General features: G+C 41.3%; 1 protein-coding gene across 2 annotated transcripts in view; it reads left to right on the top strand.

Annotated features, from left to right (window-relative positions):
* Positions 1–15,895: 15,895 nt before the first annotated feature.
* Positions 15,896–19,743, top strand: part of NOD1 (nucleotide binding oligomerization domain containing 1) — a 76,269-nt gene continuing 72,421 nt past the window's right edge. For both annotated transcript variants that reach the window (XM_042969220.1, XM_042969241.1), the window contains exon 1: positions 15,896–16,142. The gene's annotated coding sequence lies outside the window, so the exon portion shown is untranslated. The remainder of the gene's footprint in view (positions 16,143–19,743) is intronic.

Raw genomic sequence — 19,743 nt, 5'->3', positions numbered from 1 at the left:
ACACCACCCTTCCCTGTTATATTAGTGAAGGCCATGTAGTGGGCAGTAATAAGACATTCTCACTCCTAGGAGCTGGGGAAGGACCAGTGGAGGCTCACTGGGGAGTTGGAACTTTCACTTGCACTCAGCAGTAACAAGATACACCCTTGGGTGACAACAGTAGCTAAGTGGGAACCTGAACTTCAGCCTCCATTTAGCAATATCAAGGCAATGACCCTTGCCTTCTACTGGAGTGGTTTCAGGTTAAACTAACTAAAGTAGATCTTTTTTTTTTTTAATTTTTTTTTTCAACATTTATTTATTTTTGAGACAGAGAGAGACAGAGCATGAACAGGGGAGGGGCAGAGACAGAGGGAGACACAGGATCTGAAACAGGATCCAGGCTCTGAGCTGTCAGCGCAGAGCCCGACGCGGGGCTCGAACTCACGGGCCGGGAGATCATGACCTGAGCTGAAGTCGGACGCTTAACCGACCAAGCCACCCAGGCGCCCCTAAAGTAGATCTTAATAAGATGCAGAGCCTTATAATTTCCAGAATGTCCAGGTTTTAGTTGAAAATCAATTCCAAGAGCCAGGAAGATCTTAAACTGAGAAAAGATCATTGATAGATGTCAAAACAATTATGTTATGTTAGAGGAAAGAAGCAGTGAACTGGAAGAGAGAACAATAGAAACTGTACTATCTAACAGAAAAAAATTAACAGCCTCAAGGACCTATGGGGCTATAAAAGATGATTTAACATTCATGTCATGGGACTCTCAGAAGGAGAGGAGAAAAAAAAAGGGCAGGAGAAAGGGGAGGCTGAAAAAGTACCCACAGAAATAACATCTTAAATGTACTAAATTTGGCGAAAGACATAAACCTATGGATTCGAGAAGCTGAGTGAAGCCATGACAGTTTCATGTGGTTTAACACACCTAACTCCCAAGTTTGTGGGTGCAATTTGCAAGAGTGTACATAAAATGTCCAGCACAATGTCTGATATACAGCCGTTGCTTAGTAAGCAGTAGTTAACATTAGAAGGAGGTGAAGGAGGAGCTGAATGAACCCCAACAAGCCCAAAGAAATCCACACCAGACACTTTATAGTCAAACTTGTAAAAACTAACTACAAAAATTCTTGAGGGCAGCGAATGAGAGAGGACACCTCACCGACAGAAGAAACCATTTAAATGACACCAGATTTCTCATCAGAAACCGTGAAAGCCAAAAGGAAGTAGCACATTTTGCAAGTGCTGAAAGAAAACTGTCAAATCAGAATCCAGTGAAAATAGCTTGTGAGAGTTATTAAGAGAAAATTAAGGGGCCGTTAAGAGAAAATTAAGACATTCTCAGATGAAGGAAAACTAGAAACTTGTTGCTAGCAGACCTACCCTAAAACAATAGCTGAAGAAAGTTTTCTAAGCAGAAAGGAAGACATTTTAAAAAGGAACTGAAACATCAGAAAGGGAAAAAGTAACATGGTAAGCGAAAATATGAGTAAAAACAATAGACTTCTCTTGAGTTTCTGAAATAGTGGTTGAAGCAAAAATTATAATGTTCTAAATATATGTAGAAGTAATATTTAAAATAGGAGGAAAGTAAAGGGAAGTAAGGTTTCTATACTTCATTTGAACTGGTAAAATGACACTAGTAGACTGAAAAATTTTATATATATATATATATATATATATATATATATATATATATACACACACACATATATATATAGTAATAGCTAGAGAAATAGCTAAAACAAGTTATACAAACTGATACACTTAAAAACACTATAGGGGCGCCTGGGTGGCTCAGTCGGTTAAGGGTCCGACTTCCGCTCAGGTCACGATCTCACGGTCTGTGAGTTCCAGCCCGGCATCGGGCTCTGGGCTAACGGCTCAGAGCCTGGAGCCTGTTTCGGATTCTGTGTCTCCCTCTCTCTCTGCCCCTCCCCCGTTCATGCTCTGTCTCTCTCTGTCTCAAAAATAAATAAACGTTTAAAAAAATAAAAAAAAAAAAACCACTATAGTTAAATAAGAATGGAATTCAATGGGGTCCCTGGGTGGCACAGTCGGTTAAGTGTCTGACTTGATCTTGGCTCAGGTCATGATCTCATGGTTTGGGAGTTCAAGCCCCACATCAAGCTCTGTGTGGATGACGCGGAGCCTGCTTGGGATTCTGTCTCTCCTCTCTGACCCTTCCCTGCTTGTGAGCATCTACACACACACACGCACTCTCTCTCTCTCAAAATAAATAGACATTAAAAAAATGTTTTAATGGAATTCAAAAAAAATGTTCAAGCAACCTACAGAAAGTCATAGAAGAGAAAACAGAAATGAAAACCAGACAAATAGAAAAAAAAAAAAGATGACACACTTAAACCCTAACATATCAATAATTAAATTCAATAAATCTCAATACACCATTTAAAACACAGAAATTGGCAGAGTGGATTAAAAATATGACCCAGCCTTATGCTGTCTACAAGAAACTCACTTCACTAACAATATAAGCAGTTTGAAAGTAAAAGGATGGAAAGATATATATGCTACAAACGTTAATAAAAAAAGAAAGAATGAGTGGCTATATTAATATCAGATAAAGTAGATTTTGAAGCAAAGAAAATTATCAGAGACGGGGGCATTATAGTAACCCTTACCAATTCATTTTCTGAAACTAGTATTACCCTGGTACTAAAACCAAAGAATAATATTCCATTGTATTACATATATATATATATACACACACACACACACACACACACACATATATACATATATATATAAATATATATATATATACACACATATATATACATATATATATTATATTGGTATCTGTCTTGGCTATCGTAAGTAATGCTAAAGGTGCATATACCTTTTTGAATTAGTATTTTTGTTTCCTTTGCATAAATACCAGGTAGTGGAATTACTAGGTTATATGATAATTCTGTTGTTAATTTTTTGAGGAACCTCCATACTGTTTTCCACAGTGGCTGCACCAATTTGTGTTCTCACCAACAGTGCACAAAGGTTCCCTTTTCTCCACATCCTCGCCAACACTTATTATTTCTCATCTTTGTGATTCTAGCCATTCTGACAGTTGTGAAGTTTTATCTCATTGTGGTTTTGATTTCTATTTCCCTAAAGATTAGTGATGTTTAGCATCTTTTGATGTGTCTCTTGGCCATTGTCTTCTTTGGAAAAATGTCTCTTGATGTCCTTTGCTTATTTTTTAATCAGATTATTTATTTCTTTAGTGTTGAGTTGTATCAGTTCTTTCTTTTTTTAATGTATAGATGATTGCATTTATTTTTAAAAAATTTTTTAACATTTATTTACTTTTGAGAGAGAGAGAGAGTGCAAGTAGGAGAGGATCAGAGAGAGAGAGAGGGAAACACAGAATCTGAAGCAGGCTCCAGGCCCTGAGAGGTCAGCACAGAGCCCAGCACAGGGCTCTAACTCACGAACTGTGAGATCATGACCTGAGCCAAAGTTGGATGCTTAACCGACTGAGCCACCCAGGGTTGTATCATTTCTTTATATGTTTTGAAAATTAAGTCTTTATTAGGTAGATCATTTGCAAATATCTTCTACCATTCAGTAGGTTGCTTTTTGTCTTGCTTTTTACTGTACAAAAGCTTTTTATTTTGGTTTAGTCCCAATAGTTTAATTTTGTTTTCGTTTCCTTTGCCTGAGGAGAAATATTTAGAAAAATGTTTCAATAGCCAGTGACGAAGGAATGACTGCCTATGTTATCTTCTAGGAATTTTATGGTGTTGGGTCTCACATCTAGGTCTTTAATCCATTTCGAGTTTATTTTTGCATATGGTGTAAGAAAGTGGTCCAGTTTCATTCTTTTGCATATAGCTGTCCAGTTTCCCCAACGCCATTTGTTGAAGATAATATCTTCCCTATTGTATTCGCACTCTAGAGAGGAATTGATGATAGAAATGTGGGTTTATTTCTGGGTTTTCTATTCTGTTCCATGGATCCATGTGTCTGTTTTTGTGCCATACCATACTGTTTTGACTACTACAACTTTGTAGTATATTTTGAAATCTGGGATCGTGATACCTTCAGTTTTGTTCCTCCTTTTCAAGATTGCTTTGGCTATTCATGATCTTTAGTGGTTCCATACAAATTTTAGAATTATTTATTCTACTTCTGTGAAAAATGCTGTTGGTACTTTGGTAGGGAATGCATTAAGTCTGTAGATTGCTTTGGGTAGGATGGACACTTTAATAATGTTTATTCTTTCAGTCCATGAGCATGGAATATATTTCCATTTGTTTGGGTCATCTTCAATTTCTTTCATCAGTGTTTTATAGTTTTTGGAGTACAATATTTCACCTCCTTGGGTTATGTTTTTTCTATAGTATTTCATTCCTTTGGGTGCAATTGGAAATGAGATTGTTTTCTTTTCTTTTCTTTTCTTTTTAATGTTTATTTATTTTGAGAGAGAAAGAGAGAGCAGGGAGGGGCAGAGAGAATCCCAAGCAGGCTCCATACTATCAGCACAGAGCCTGACGTGGAGATTGATCTCACAAACCATGAGATCATGACCTGAGCCAAAATCAAGAGTCAGATGCTTAACTGACTGAGCCACCCAGGTGACCTTGATTGTTTTCTTTTTTTTTAGCTTTTGTTTATTTTTTAATGTGTATTTATTTATTTTTCAGAGAGAATGTATGAACAGGGGAGGGACAGACAGAGAAGGAGACAGAGAATCCGAAGCAGGCTCCATGCTGCATCACAGGACTTGAACTCATGAATCATGAGGTCATGACCTGAGCCAAAGTCAGACACTTAACCGACTGAACCACCCAGCCACCCCGAAGCTTATATTTTAATTCCAGTTAGTTAATATACAGTGTTATATTAGTTTCAGGTATACAATATAATGATTCAAAATGCCATACATCACCTGGTGCTCATCACATATGCACTTCTTAATCCCCATCACCTATTTAATCCATCTTCCCTCCTCCAACTTCCCCTCTAATAACCATCAGTTTGTTCTCTATAGTTAAGGGTCTGTTTCTTGGTTTAGCTCTCTCTCTCTTTTCCTCTTGCTCATTTGTTTTGTTTCATAAATTTCACATATGAGTGAAATCATATGGTATTTGTCTTTCTGATTTATTTCGCTTAACAACATCCATGTTGTTGCCAATGGCAAAGTTTCATTCTTTTTTATGGCTGAATAATATTCATTGTATATATGTACCACATCTTCTTTATCCATTCATCCATCGGTGGACACTTGGGCTGCTTCCATATCTTGGCTATTATAAATAATGCTTAATAAACACAGGATTTGCATGTAACCCTTTGAATTAATGTTTTTGTATTCTTTGGGTACCTACCCAGTAGTGTGATTGCTGGATCATAGGGTAGGTCTATTTTTAACTTTTTGAGGAATCTTCATACTGTTTTCCACAATGGCTGCTCCAGTTTGCATTCCCACCAACAGTGTAGTAGGGTTCCTTTTTCTCCACATTCTCACCAGCACCTGTTGTTTCTGATGTTGTTGATTTTAGCCATTCTGACAGGTGTGAGGTAATATCTCATTGTGGTTTTGATTTGCATTTCCCTGATGATGAGTGATGTTGAGCATCTTTTCATGTGTCTGTATGTCTTCTTCGGAGAAATGTCTGTTCATACCTTCCGTCCATTTTTTAAATTGGATTATTTGAGTTTGGGGGGTATTGAGTTGTATCAGTTCTTTATATATTTTGGATACTAACACATTATTGGATATGTCTTTCTTCACCCATTCATTAGGTTGCCTTTTAGTTTTGTTGATTGTTTCCTTCAATGTACAGAAACTTTTTATTTTGATGTAGTCCCAATAGTTTATTTTTGCTTTTATTTCCCTTGCCTCAGGAGACATATCTAAAAAAATGTTGTTATGGCTGACGTCAGAGAGATTACTACCTGTGCTCTCTTCTAGGACTTTTATGGCTTCAGGTCTCACATTCAGGTCTTTAATCCATTTGACTTTATTTTTGTGTATGATGAAACAATCACCCAGTTTCATTCTTTTACATGTAGCTGTCCAGTTTTCCCAATACCATTTGTTGAAGTGTCATCTTCACTTTCTTTCATTGATGTCTTATAGTTTTCAGAGTGTAGTTCTTTCACCTCTTTGGTTAGGCTTATTCTTCTTGTCATTTTGGTGCATTTGTAATTGGGAATACTTTCTTAATTTCACTTCTGCTGCTTCATTATCAGGGTATAGAAATGCAGCCAATGTCTGCATATATTTTGTGTCCCGCAACTTTGCTGAATCCATTTATTAATTTGAGTAGTTTTTTAGTGGAGTCTTTGGGGTTTTCTGTATATATGGTATCATGTCATTTGTAGATAGTGAAAGTTTTACTTCTTCCTCATGAATTTGGATGCCTTTTTCTTTTTCTTGTCTGATTGCTGTGGCTTCGATTTCCATTTCTAAGCTTAATAAAAGTGGTGAAACTGGACATCCTTGTCTTGTTCCTGATGTTAGAGAAAAATTCTCAGTTTTTCACCTTTGAATGTGATGTTAGCAGTGGGATTTTCATATATGGCCTTTATTAGGTTGAGATACATTCCTTCTAACCCTACTTTGTTGAGAGTTTTCATCATGAATGGATGTTTTACTGTGCCAAATGCTTTTTCTGCATCTACTGAGATGATCATAATTTTTTTATCCTTTCTCTTGTTAATGTGATGTATCACATCTATTAATTTGTGAATATCAAACTATCCCTACATCCCTGGAAGAAATCCTACTTGAACATGGCAAATGATTTTTTAAATGTATTTTTGGATTCCATTTGCTAATATTTTGTTGAGGATTTTTGCACCTGTGTTCATTAGAGGTATTGGTCTGTAGTTTTGTTTTTTTGCAATATCTTTATGTGGTTTTGTGATTGGGGGTAATGCTGACCTTATAAAATGAATATGGGAGCTTTCCTTCCTCCTCTATGTTTTGGAACAGTTTGAGAATAATTGGTATTAACTCTTCTTCAAATATTTGGTAGAATTCAACTGAGAAGCCACCTGGTCCTGGACTTTTGTGTTTTGGGAGTTTTTTTTATTACTGACTCAATTTCAATACTAATAATTGATCTGTTCAAATCTTCTATTTCCTCCTGAATCAGTTTTGGGAGGTTATATGTTTCTAGGAATTTATCCATTTCTTCTAGGTTGTCCAATTTATTGACATATAATTTTTTATAATATTCTCTTATAATCCTTTGTAAGAGAATATTATAAATAATAAATGTAATTCTGTGGTGTTGGTTGTTATTTCTCCTCCTTTATTTGTGATTTTATTTATTTGAGTCCTCTTTCTTCTTTTTGATGAGTCTGGCTAAAGGTTTACCAATTTTGTTGATCTTTTAAAGAACCAGTTCCTGGGATGCCTAGCTGGCTCAGTCAGTAGAGCATGTGACTCTTGATCTCAAGGTCATGTGTTCAAACCCCACATTGGGCCTAGAGCTTACTTAAAAACGAACAAACAAAGAACCAGCTCCTGGTTTCATTTGTCTGTTCTATTTTTTTAATCTTTATTTCATTTATTTCTACTCTCATCTTTATTATGTCCTTCATTTTAATGGCCTTGGACTTTATTTATTCTTATTCTTCTAGCTCCTTTAGGTATATGGTTAGGTTGTTTATTTGAGATTTTCCTTGCTTCTTGAGGTACACCTGTATTGCTATAATCTTCCCTCTTAGCTTTTGCTGCATCTCAAAGATTTTGGACAATTGTGGTTTTACTTTCATTTGTCTCATGACTTGATTTCCTCTTTGATTTCTTGATTGACCCATTCACTGTTTAGTAGCATGTTATTTAGTCTTTATGTATTTGTGTTCTTTCCAGATTTTTTCTTGGATTGCTTTTTTTTTTTTTTTTTTTGAAGTAGGCTCCATGTGCACTGTGGAGCCTAACACAGAGTTCGCTCATGATCCTGAGATCAAGACCTGAGCTATGATCAAGAGTCAGATGCTTAACCAAATGAGCCACTCAGGTGCCCCTCTTATGATTGATTTCTAGTTAAATATCACTGTGGTCAGAAAAGATGCATGATATGATTTCAATCTTTTTAAATTTATTGAGATTTGTTTTGTGGCCTAAAAAGTGATCTATTCTGAAGAATGTTTCATGTGCACTTGAAAAGAATGTGTATTCTGCTGTATTGGGATGGAATGTTCTGAATGTATCTGTTAGGTCCATGTGGTCCAAAATGTCATTCAAAGTCACTGTTTCCTTGTTAATTCTCTATCTGGATGACCTATCTCTTGCTGTAAGTGGGGTGTTAAAGTCCCTGACTATTATTGGATTACTGTCAATTTCTTCCTTTATGTCTGCTTCCTTTATGTCTGCTAATAGTTGCTTTATGTATTTAGGTGCTTTCATATTGAGTGCATAAATATTTACAATTGTTATATTATTTTGTTGGATTGTTCCCTTCATCACTCCTTCTCTGTCTCTTGTTACAGTTTTTGTTTTGTCCAATGTAAGCATTACTAACCCAGCTTTCTTTTCACTTCCGTCTGCATGGTAAATATTTTGCCATTCCTTCACTTTCTTTTTTTTCTAAATGTTTATTTATTTATTTTGGGTAGAGAGGGAGAGGGGGAGGGAGAGAGAGAGAGATTGAGAGAGAGCAGGGAGGGGCAGAGAGAGAGGGAGAGAGAATCCCAAGCAGGCTCTGCCAGTGCAGAGCTTGACATGGGGCTCAAACCCACCAATTGTGAGATGATGACCCGAGCCGAAGTTGGATGCTTAACCGACTGAGCCACCCAGGCACCTCTCCATCCCCTCACTTTCAATCTGCATGTCTTTTTAGGTGTGAAGCAAGTCTCTTATAGGCAAGATATAGATAAGCCTTGCTTTTTTATCCATTCTATCACCCTATGTCTTTTGATTGGAGCATTTAGTCCATTTATATTCAAAGTAGTTATTAATAGATATGTACTTGTTGCCATTTTGTTACTTGTCTTGTGGTCATTTTTGCAGTTCTTCTCTGTTCCTTTCTTCTCTTGCTCTCTTCACTTGTGGTTTGATGGCTTTCTTGAGTGATGTGCTTGGATTTCTTTCTCTTTATTTCTTTGATTTGTGGTTATCATTAGGGTCATATATAACATCTTATGTATATAGCAGTCTATATTAAGTTGATGGTCACTTAAATTTGAACATATTCTAAAAGCACTGTATTTTTACTCCCCTCACCCATTTTATGTGTATGATACCACACTTTACATCCTTTTGTTTTGTGAATCCCTTGACTAATTTTTATAGATATAATTGATTTTACTGCTTTTGTCCTTTTACCTCTGTAGTGGTTTTATATGTGATTGATCTACTACTTTTATTATGTATGTAGTTTCCTGTGAAATGTTTTCCTTTCATAATTTTCTTATTCCTCATTATGGCCTTTTCTTTCCACTCAAAGAATCCATTTAGGGGTGCCCGGTGGCATACAACTCTTGATCTCAGGGTAGTGAGTTAGAGCCCCATGTTGAGTATAGTGATTACTTAAGGAATTTTTTAAAAAACATTCCATTTAGGGATGCCTGGGTGGCTCAGGCAGTTAAGCATCTACTCTTGGTTTTGGCTTAGATCATGATGTCATGGTTTGTGAGTTCGAGCCCCACGTTAGGCTCTGTGGTCTCTCTCCCTCTCTCTTTCTCTGCCCCTCCCCTGCTTTCACTCTCTCTCTCAAAATAAATAAAATAATTCTGTTTAATGTTTCTTGTAAGATTGGTTTAGTGGTGATGAATTCCTTTAACTTTTCTTTGTCTGGGAAACTCTTTATCTCTCCTTCTATTCTGAATGATAAGCTTGCTATCAATGCTAGGCACTTTGAATATGTCATGCCACTCCCTCCTGTCCTGCAAAATTTCTGCTGAAAAATCGGCTGATAGCCTTATGGGGTTCCTCTTATATGTAACTGTTTTCTTTTTTCTTCCTGCTTTAAAATTTTTCTCCTAATCACTGCTTTTTGCCATTTTCATTATTTCCTGTCTTGGTGTGGACCTCCTTGGGTTGATTTTGTTGGGAAATTTTTAGCTATTATTTCTTAAAAATAAAATTTCTGCCCCCTTTTCTCTATCTTCTCCTTCTGGGACCCCTATAATGTGAATGTTATTACACTTGATGGTGTCTCTGAATCCCCCTAACCTATTGTCATTTTTTTATTATTCTTTTTTGTTTTTGCTGTACAGCTTGATTGTTTTCCATTACTCTGTCCTCCAGGTTGCTGATCCATTCTTCTGCTTTTTCTACTCTACTATTGTTTCCATCTTGTATATTTTTAATTTCAGTTATTGAGTTCTTCATCTCCAGTTGGTTCTTTTTTATATTTTTATCTCTTTGTAAAGGGTCTCACTGAGGTCCTCCACTCTTTTCTCAAGTCCAATAAATATCTTTTTTAAAAAATATATTTATTTATTTTTGAGAGACAGAGTGAGACAGAGTGTGTGTGTGTGGGGGGGAGGGGCAGAGAGAGGGAGACAAAATCTGAAGTAGGCTCCAGGCTCTGAGCTGTCAGCAAAGAGCCCAACGTGGGGCTCGAACCCATGAACCATGAGATCATGACCTGAAACAAAGTCAGATGCTTAACCAACTGATCCACCCAGGCTCCTCAAGTCTAGTATCTTTATGATCATTACTTTGAATCCTTAATCAGGCATACTGCTTATCTCCATTTCATTTAGCTTTTTTGCTGTGGTTTTGTCCTTTTCTTTCCTTTGGGACATATTCCTCTGTCTCTTCATTTTGTCTAACTCTCATGTTTGTTTTTATGTATTAGGAAAGTCAGTTACATCTCCTGAACTTGAAAGGAGTGACCTTATGAAGAAGAGTTCCTGTAGTACCCTATAGCACAATGTCCCCTCCTCACCAGAACCAAGCACTTCAGGGTGTCTCCTGTGTGAGTTTTGTGTGCTCTACCATTGTGGCATATCCTTGTTTGCCTACAGTCCAGTTGTCACCTTGTCTGTTGTGGGCCAGGTTTGATCACTGTGCTGTTAAGGGGTCAGTCTGAGACTGTCATGGGCTTGTAGTGGGGTGGTGGCAGCAATCAGACCAGATGCCTGTCCTCAGCCCATTTTCTGGGGTAGCACCAAACTGCAAGGTGCGTTTTCTTGCCTCATCCCATGAGAGGCTTTTGTTGGTGGGTTGGCCAGACATCAAGCCAGATGCCTGCAGGGGCTGCAGATGCACTGATCAGCAGGGCACTCTCTCTACACTGCCAGTTATAATGTTGGGCTTCTGGGATTGTGAGTATCCTGGTGTGTGTTGTTATCTTCCCTTCTCTCTGGGCAGGAGTCACTTTGGAGTGACGATGGTCTTGCAGGGGCTGCTTTCAGGATGAGATGTAGCAGGAGCTTCTTTGGAGAGACTCCTACCTAATGGGGCAGGTTGGATGGGGCAGATCTGCAGGAGAATGTAGGGGTGGGTCATGTGGTATGAACAAGGTAGATGGAGAGTGTTGGTGCTATTTCCTGCTGATGTCTGGCTATCTAGACTGAAGGGAAGGTGGAGAGCAATGGTTCCTGCCAGCTCTTTGGTTCTTAGAGAAGTCTAAAGATCCCTGCCCCTCCAGCACACCTTCTAGGATGAGTAAATCAACCTCCTTTGGGCACACCCCAGGTGCTTTTCAAATTGCTGTCTCTATGCTGTGTCTCATTGGGGCTTCTTGTTATGCTGTCTCTTTAAGAGTGAGTACTGTTTCCTATCACCCTCCAGCCTGTTGATTTTTAAAGTACTTGGAGTTAAGCCCCTCTGGTTATAAAGACTCATGAAGTTAAGCACCACTGGTTTTCAAAGCCAAATGTTATGGGGACTCATCTTCTAAGTGCAGGTCCCCCATATCTAGAGTACCTAAGGTAGGGTCTGCTTCTTTCCGTTCTCCATGCTTGTGGTATCCCTCCTATTTATGGTTAGTTTCCTTGGGACTTTGGTTCTCAAGCCTGTCTCTGCTCCTCCTATCTTTTTTGATGTATCATCTCTACAATTAACTGTGGAATGTCTGTTCTCTCAGTCTTCAGGTCATTTTCTGGATTGGATGCACTGACGTGGCTGTTTTCTAGGTGTGCCCATGGGACAAGGTAAGCTTAGGATCTCACTTAGTCCACTATTTTCCAAGAACTTGAGTATCTTTTTTCAGCTTTGGGGGGGGGTTTATTCCTGGGAGTGGAATTGCTGGATCATATGGTAATTCTGTTTAACCTTTTGAGGAACCATCAAACTATTTCCCACATTGGCTGAACCGTTTTACATTCTTACCTGCGACATATACAATTGATTTTTTTGAAAAATGACATACTTAAGTGTAAATCTTACAAAGCATATGTAAGCCTCATATGCTGAAGACGAAAAAACACTGATGAAAGAAATCAAAGATCTAAATAAATGGAGCGACATACCATGTTCATGGATTGGAAGGCTCAACACAGTAAAGATGTCAGTTCTCTCTGGTACAGGTTTAAAACAATTCCCATAAAAGTCCCAGCCAGATTATTTTCCAAAATTTATTATGACGCACCTGGGTGGCTCAGTCAGTTAAGTGTCTGACTCTGGATTTTGTCTCAGGTCATGATCTCATGGTCATGCGATCCAGACCTGTGTTGGGCTCTGTGATGGGCATGGAGTCTGCTTGAGATTCTCTCTCCCTCTGCCCCTCCCCTTGTCTAAAATAAAAAAATTAAAAATTAAACAAAAAAAATTATGTAGAAAGTCAAAGGAACTAGAGTAGGTAAAGCAATTTTGAAAAAGAAGAAGAAAATGAGAAGAATCATTTCAAGACTATATGGCGCTGGCAAAGGGATAAACACATAGATCAATGGAACAGAACCCAGAACCAGACCCACACAAAGGTGCAAAGGTGATTTAATGGTGATTTAATGCAACATGAGGCATCTTTGTAATGATGGAAATGTTTTGTATCTTGACCGTATCAGTGCCAATGCCCTGGTTGTGATCTTGCACTGTAATTCTGGAATATACTACCATTGGGAGAAATTGGGTTAAGGGTAAATGGATCTCTCTGCATTATTTCTTCCAGCTGCACGTGAATTTGTAATTATCTCAAAATAAAGATTTTAATGAAAAACAAAACAAAAAATAACTATGTATTTTTTAAAGTGATGGCATTTGGGGCACCTGGGTGGCCCAGTCAGTTAAGCACCCAACTTCTGATTTCCACCCAGGTCATGACCTCACAGTTGTGGGCTGGAGAGCCACATCGGGCTCTGTGCTGGGCATGGAGCCTGTTTGGGATTCTTTCTCTTCCTCTGCCCAACCCACCACTAAGGAAGGAAGGAAGGAAGGAAGGAAGGAAGGAAGGAAGGAAGGAAAGAGGGAGAGAGAGAAAGAAAACAAAGAAAGAGAGAAAGAGAGGGAGAGAGAGAGAGAGAAGGAGAGAGGGAAAGAAGAGAGAGAGAAAGAGAGAGAGGGAGGGAGGGAGAGAGAGAGAGGAAGGGAGGAAGGGAGGAAGGAAAGAAAAGAAAGAACAAGTGATGGAATTAGCAAAGAACAGGAGACTATTGGAAAACTAGAGGGGCGCCTGGACGGCTCAGTCTGTTGAGCGTCTGACTTCTGCTCAGGTCATGATCTCACAGTTCATAGGTTCAAGCCCTGTAATTGGGCTCTGTGCAGACATCTTGGAGCCTGGAGCCTGCTTCAGATTCTGTGTCTCCTTCTCTCTCTGCCCCCTGCTCAGGCTCTGTCTCTCTCTGTCTGTCAAAAAAATAACCGTTAAAAAGGTTTAAAAAATGACCAAGAGTACTAGAAATAGAACCATGATGTTGAGAAAGTAAATATATTGTTAACAGTAAGAACTTAAGTGATGGTATATTGGTCTTCTATTGCTGCTGTAACAAGTTACCATAGATTTAGTGGCTTAAAACAACACAAATTAATTATTTTACAGTTCTGGAGGTCAGAAGTCTGAAATGAGTCTCATTGTGCCAAAATCAAAGTGTCAGCAAGACTGTTCCTTTCGAGGCTCAATGGAAGAATCTATTTTGTTGCCTTTACAGCTTCTAGAAACCACCATGGTCCTTGGCTCAGAACCCTATTCCTCCATCTTCAAAGCCAGCAACATCAGGCCACATCCTTCTCTGGTTACCATCTCTCTGATTCTCCTTTTTCTGTCTCCCACTTCATTTTTATGGACCCCTATGACTACGTAAGGCTCACCTGGATAATCCACCATAATTTTCCCAGCTCAACGTTAGCTGATTAGCACCCTAAATTCCATCTGCTACCTTAATTCTGCTTTTCATATTCAGAGTTTCCACGTGTAGGACGTGAACATTATGGGGGCGGTGGGGGGGTGGGAGGGATGTGCACCATTCTGCCTACCACAGATGGGTTAAAGAGCAGATGGGCTCCCAGCTGTTGCGAGGTCTGCACACCTCTACAAAATATCTGCAAAATAATTGGGGAATGGTAAGACAGAAATGAAGTTACTCAGAATGCAGCCACAGAAACAGTATATGGGAAATATGAGAGTTTAAAAGTCATGGAAGATACATATCAGAATTGGAAAAGAACAGAGAGTTTTTAAAAATTTTCTACCAGAGGTTAAAACAAGGGTAAACTGAAAGGATTAGTATGTTGTCTTCATGTTGGTCCTTACAAGTTGTACTTTGTATCCCATCAATTTTATTTTTGCAAAGTTTTACTTTTTTTTTTTTTAAATTTTTTTTAACGTTTATTTACTTTTGAGACAGAGAGAGACAGAGCATGAACAGGGGAGGGGCAGAGAGAGAGGGAGACACAGAATCTGAAACAGGGCTCCCGGCTCTGAGCTCTCAGCACAGAGCCAGTCTGGGGGCCCAGCTCACCGACTGGGAAATCACGATCTCAGCCCATGTCGGAGGCCCCACCGACTGAGTCACCCAGGCGACCCTGCGAAGTTTTACTTTTGAGTTATGAACATACTTCTCTCAGAAGGCAGCCCTTTGATAGGAACTTAAATATTCATGCATATTAGTGGTCACGTGGCCGAATGTATTTTAATGTGAATGACCACTTTTTATATATGCTTTATGTAGACGTTCTCCATTTAAAACGTTTAAAAATATTTTATTGGAAACTTATTAGTGTGTTTAAAAACTACTTTATGAGTCATCACTGATTAATGTATACAGTATAAAATGTACACCGTCAAGAAAAGATTTAAGAACGGAAAGAAAGACTTAGATTTTAAAAAGTATAAATCTAGAGGCGCTTGGGTGGCTCGTTTGAGGGCCTGGCCTCGCTGAGGTCATGATCTCACTCCCGAGTTCCAGCCCGCATGGGGCTCATTGCTGTCAGCACGTTGCCTGCTTCGGATCCTCTGTTCCCCTCTCTCTGCCCCTACTCAGTTCATGCTCTGTCTCGCTCAGAAATAAAGAAAACATTAAATACGTAAATAAATAAACAAAAAATTTTTAAAGTATAAATCTACGTATATGCTCTGTCGTAAAAAGTTTGATTCTTCCAAGCTAGTTTTCATCCAGGCGCACGTGTGCCATTTTAACGAGAGTTTCACCGTCTTGCCCAGGATTTGCCTCTGGTTGCAGGATCTGGGTTGATACTATTAAGGGGAGGGTCTGGACTCGCGGCCACCGTGGCGCAAGGAGTTCCCAAGAGTGTCACCCCCGGGCCAACTCTCCCGCCTGCCCACTCGGCCCTGCCCGCGGCTGGCAGCTCTCGGCCGGCGCGGAGCGCGCCTTGGGGCTGCCCGCGGCCACTTTTCTGTGCGCCGCGTCTCCAGACTTCCCGCAAGCCGGCGGCCCCAGCGCCGACCCCGCCCCGTCCGGCCGGCACCGCCTCCGCCCCTCTGCTCTGCCAGGCGAGGCAGGCGGGCGCGGCCGCAAGTGCCCTCCCGTCCAGTTCCCGTTCCGGGCCGGGGCGCAAGGCTGCACCCGCCCAGCGCTTCCCGCAGCTGCTGGTGCTGTGAGCTCCCCGGCGCTCCCGGGTCTCCGCGCCTCCGGTCCCCGGGCTCGCCGTTCCCGGGTCTCCGCGCTCCCCCGGCTCGCGGCTTCCCGGTCTCCGCGCTCCTCCGGCTCGCCGCTCCCGGGTTTCCGCGCTCTCCTGGCTGGTGGCTCCCCGGCCTCGGCGCTCCCCTGCGCACCTGGCTCTCGCCCCGGTTCCCAGCTGTTGTGAAGTCTCTACACGTGGAACCCAAGTAAGTTCCCGCGGCTGGGGGTGCTTCGCTCAGGGAAGTTTCCTGGGGATCTTGCGCGCCTTGAGCGAGGAGGCTCAGAGAGAAGGGGTACTGTTTGTGGGCAGTATGCAAAGCTCCCCTGGAAGTGTTGGAGAAATAAATGAAGTACCGCGCCAAAGATGGCCCACCGGGACTAAACTGAGCTCTGGTCTCTAGCTTAGAGACCCCTCTTCTGGGTTCTTCTTGCCGCAGGCGCGAAAACCTGCCAGGAATACAGAAGGTGACAACTATAAATTACCCTTCCCACTTGCACTGGGGGCTCAGCTGTTTGGAGAAAGGATCTCCTCTGAGCCCGCCGGTGTTAAATAAATCTCTGATCCACCAAGATCTCCAAGTGCCGCTTGGTTTTTCTGCCAGTGTTGCAACCTGGTTCTGTAACATATTTGGTTCCCTGACTGGGAAACCCAACTGCTCTGGCCCGTTGTTGCCACTGGTTTGGGAAAACGGCTAGGCGGTGATGGAACGAGGGATCGCAAAGGAGAATGGGCGTCCTGCCTGGATTTCGGCAGTCTCCTGTTTGGTCGCCTCCCGCCGGCCTGCTCCCTCATTCTCGTGGGACTCAAAGAGACCTGGTGGGTGAGGACCTGGACAGGATGTTGGAACCGGTAAGGCCAGGGCCCCAAAGTAGTCAGGCCCACCCAAAAGGATGGAAGGGGGACCTGATCACTCCCCAGAGACCTTAGTGGTCTCACAGGTAGAAAAATTTGTGGGAGGGAATATAATAGCCTCTGGTGTGTATGTATGTGTGAATGTGTGGCTCGGCCAGACTTGCCAGTTGAGTTGAGTTTGTAGCTCCACTGACGGGCACCCTTAAGGTCCCCAAAAGTCTATGGAGTCTGAGTGGGCTCACCTGTGTGGCGGTGAAAGGCATACGGTCCAGGGTGGCATTGGATTAGACTCCGATCTCAAGTCACAAAGCTGAGTCCACTTCGGCCAAGCCTCACCTAAAGTTTCCCTCCTGAACGTGACCAGTGGAGTATCTGATTGATCCTCTCATTTGACGGGATACCCTCCCTTTGTCTGTCTCCTCCACACTGAACACAAGAAAGGAATTAATAATGGGATCAAAACAGAATAAACCTATGATTTTAGAGGTCATGCTGAAAACATTTTTAAAAGGGATTTTCAGGCAATTATGGGGTGAAAATGACACCCAGGAAGTTAAGGACCTTTTGTGAACTAGAATGGCCCATGTTCAATGTAGGATGGCCCCCGGAAGGGACATTAGATGCTCCAGTGGCGTAGCAGGTTTGGCTGATGGTTACTGGGAACCCAGGTCACCCTGATCAATTTCCATACATTGACTTCTGGCTTGAAATTGCCCAATCCTCCGCCTTGGGTGCGATTCATCCATAGCAAGCAGAGTCAGGCAAAGGTTTTAGCTGCCTTATCAAGAGACTCACCCAGGAAACCAAAGAAGCAACCTACTGTTCCCCTAGTGTTTTCAGGAGACCTGGAGGAAGATCCCGTCTTTCCACCACCTTATGACTCACCGGGCTCCCTCCCCGCTGACCCTAAGCTTGAAACTCCTCCTCTGTCTGTCTCTCCTCCACCGGACGGACAGACGTGCCGCCCATCTCTCCTCTACTCCCAGACCCGGAGAACCCTCCCCAACCAGGGCCAGCAGCCAGACTGTGCCCCAGACCCAGACCTGACACTCTCCAAATGCCTGTAAGGGAGACAAGAGAGCCTGAAAGACAGAATGAGGATGGAACAGTCCAGCCAGCCGTTCCATGATGTATTATCAACCTTCCTCTACAACCAACCTCCTCAATGGGAAACACAACACTCCATCATACTCTGAGAAGCCACAAGCAACAGTCGACTTGATGGAGTCCCTCTTCCAGACCCACCGACCGACTTGGGAAGATTGTCAACAGTTACTCCATACTCTGTTTAATACAGAAAAAAGAAGAAGAATAGAAACACGACAGTATCTAAAAAATCACACACCTCCAGGGATCAATGACCCTGCTGTCTGGGCTCAAGCTGCTGTGCCTGAAGAACGCCCAACATGAGATTTCACGACAGAAGAAGGACAAGGCCATATCTGGTGATATCAGGAAACCCTCCTTTGGGGAATCCGAGCTGGAATGAAAAAGCCCATGGACGTGACTAAAATATCGTCAGTCACACAGCAGCCTGGGGAGTCTCCCAGAGACTACTGCAAAAAACTATGTAGGCATACCATGCATACATCCCGTTTGACCATGGGGCACCAGAAAGTCAACAAATGGTAAATACCTCCTTTGTGGCACAGGCTGCCCCAGATATCAGAAGAAAACTCCAGAAGTTAGAGGGCTTTGCTGGGATGAATATCACTCAGCTGATAGAGGTCGCCAATAAAATTTTCGTAAACAGAGAAGTCACAGCCAAAAGAGAAGCAGAAGACTAAAAGAGAAGGCCACTCTTCTCGCAGCAACACTAAAAGAAACAGACACTGCAAAGATGGGAAGACCCCAACCACCAAAAGAGGGGAAGCCCAGAGCCCCCTTAGCAAAGGACCAATGTGTATACTGCAAAGAGAAGGGACAGTGGAAGAATGAATGTCCCAATTGGAAGGGGCCCTCAAAACCCAGCCAATATCGGGAAGAACCTCGAGGAGAGAACCTCGTTAGTCTGGCCAGGATAGAATCGGACTGAGGGGGACCGGGCTTTTTTTCTCTGGGCTGCATGAGCCCACAGTCAAAATGAAAGTAGGGGGCTGACAACTAAGAAGTTAAAGAGGAAATTAAAAAGTACATGGAAGCCAATGAAAATGATAACACCACAACCCCAAACCTCTGGGATGCAGCAAAGGCGGTCATAAAAGGAAAATATATAGCAATCCAGGTCTTCTAAAGAAGGAAGAAAGATCTTAGATACACAACCTAACCTTACACCTTAAAGAGCTGGAAAAAGAACAGCAAATAAAACCCCAAACCAGCAGAAGACAGGAAATAATAAAGATTAGAGCAGAAATTAATGCTATCAAAACCAAAACCAAAACCAAAACAAAACAGATCAATGAAACCAGAAGCTGGTTCTTTGAAAGAATTAACAAAATTGATAAACCACGAGCCAGTTTGATCATAAAGAAAAAGGAAAGGACCCAAATAAGTAAAGTCAAGAATGAAAGAGGAGCGATCACAACCAACACAGCAGAAATAAAAACAATAAGAGAATATTATGAGCAATTACATGCCAATAAAATGGGCAATCTGGAAAAAATGGACAAATTCCTAGAAACATATACACTAGCAAAACTGAAATAGGAAGAAATAGAAACAGACCCATAACCAGTAAACAAATAGAATTAGTAATCAAAAATCTCCCAAAAAAACAAGAGTCCAGGGCTAGATGGCTTTCCAGGGGAATTCTACCAAACATTTAGTTAACACCTATTTTCTTGAAGCTGTTCCAAAAAATAGAAATGGAAGGAAAACTTCCAAACTCTTTCTATGAGGCCAGCATTACCTTGATTCCAAAACCAGAGACCCCACTAAAAAAGGAGAACTATAGACCGATTTCCCTGATGAACATGGATGCAAAAATCCTCAACAAGATATTAGCCAACCAGATC

This window comes from Panthera tigris, chromosome A2 (genome assembly GCF_018350195.1).
Source record: "Panthera tigris isolate Pti1 chromosome A2, P.tigris_Pti1_mat1.1, whole genome shotgun sequence".
Lineage (NCBI taxonomy): Eukaryota > Metazoa > Chordata > Mammalia > Carnivora > Felidae > Panthera > Panthera tigris.
The sequence above is the reverse complement of the archived record's forward strand: the minus strand, read 5'-3'. Positions and strand labels throughout refer to the sequence as shown.